The following is a 1,932-nucleotide window of genomic DNA, read 5'->3' as shown; positions in this document are numbered from 1 at the left end:
GGGGGAAATGATGTGTGTGATATGTCTGTATCTGTTGTTGTATGAATTGTCTCTTTGGTTTTGTATGAGTGTTATATGTCAGTGTATACAAACAAAACAATAGGGAAAATAAATCAATTAAAATGAATAGCTCATTTTTTCAATAAATTATTTCCAATTTCATTCATTAAAATATTCCATACATTTTGAACACCTGATACTTTGAAGACAGTCAATGAATCTAAGTTAAATGAACAAATGTTAAGTTTCACTTTTCTACCAGATTTATTTTATATTAACCTTGTTTGCATATTGAAACATCATTTCTAAAGTATCTATACCAAAGTTCAGGGTCGATGCTACCAATAGTCAAAGGTGCTATTTCCAAATAGTAGTTTATCTTTGCTTTCCTGAATTAGTTTTGTTAGAGTTCTACCTGGGGTAACCATGCTTTACAAAGCTGAGGCAAAGAAGAAATATAGAAAAATATAGAAAATATAAAGAACTTATAGTGCTTAGTAAAGATTTTAAAAAGTCCCTGGTTATAAGAGCAATGCAGTCAAAATTAAATATAAATAAGACCTCATCCACTACTTGTGCAAACTTTCTAGGAACAAGATTCACAAGATAAAATTTTTCTAATATCTGCATTTCAATTTGGGCACAATTAGTAGTTTATGGTTAGGTGGCATGAGCATATAGGGGCTGGAGATGGAGCCTGCAACCAGAGTACTTACCCCTGAAAGGAATCAAAGCCGGTACCTCTAGTCTGTGCACCAATGCTCTATCCACTGAGCCAAACCAGGTGGGCTAAAATGAAGACATTTTAAAAAGAATATTCCTTAAGGATTTGCTTCATCAAACCTTTCATTTTATTTGTATCCTGATTTGGAAAAACTTGAATCTAGGCATTTTGTGTTACACATAACATCATAGGTCAGGCTATTTAAGATATAGGTTAGCAGTTCCTCATTTCTTCGGACCTAATGTATACAGGAAAGATATTCTAAAACCTGGTCAGAGTAGTTTCTCAGAACATACCTGCAGGATTTTTTTTATTATTATTCATACAAAAAATATGTGGTTCTGAGCTGAAGAAATACCTGTAAACATGAAGTCAAGGAATGAAATGAAATGTTTCAGGAGACCATATTGAAGGTCAGAAAAAGCTATTACACTTTTAAATAGAAATAACTAAGTGAATTTGACCATTTGTATGTTATATGAATACAATATGATCTAACCCTTTTGTAATTATCCTGAAAGTGGCTTAGTTAATTTATGCTGACAGCATGCCAAAGCAAAGTATGCAGTATACAGATACAATTCTCACTGAGCTTTGGTATTCCCCTACATTTTATCATTTCAAATGTTTTTAACATTTAAATATATAAAATTAAAACAGTAAACTATTGAAATTTGATTTTCCTATTGTAAAACTACAGATTCTATTCTTCAAGAAGAAAACAAGCAACTTTGAACTCTTAGCTGAAACTCATTATGTATTTTGATTTTTGTTTCAAAGTGGTAAATTCCTTCTGCCTTCTCCACATAACAATTAGTGCCATTATCTGTTGCTCTATCATAATACAACGAAAGCCAATCTGTGAATTATCATCCAGCCACTCTAAAATTGCAAAGTGGATGCCTGCAGTAAAGTATAATTTATTGATTAAAATTTTAATTTTTGTATCTTACTGATGAATATGAGATGAACTCATTCATTCTACTGATGGTATTCATCCTACTTAAAAATGCAACCCTTTGTTCCACTCAGATGTCAAACCCTGCATGCAGGATATCATGTTGAGCTGAAATATCTAAGAATGGAGATGATTTCAATAAATACAGCATTGTAATTTTTGCACATTTTCCTTTGCCAATACTTTGTATGAATATTTTGAGTTAAAAATAAAGAAAAACTGTCAATTTTAATAAGAATAAGCCTGAATG

The sequence above is a fragment of the Plecotus auritus genome (genome assembly GCF_963455305.1).
Source record: "Plecotus auritus genome assembly, chromosome: 3".
NCBI lineage: Eukaryota > Metazoa > Chordata > Mammalia > Chiroptera > Vespertilionidae > Plecotus > Plecotus auritus.
This window is presented reverse-complemented; position numbering follows the sequence as displayed.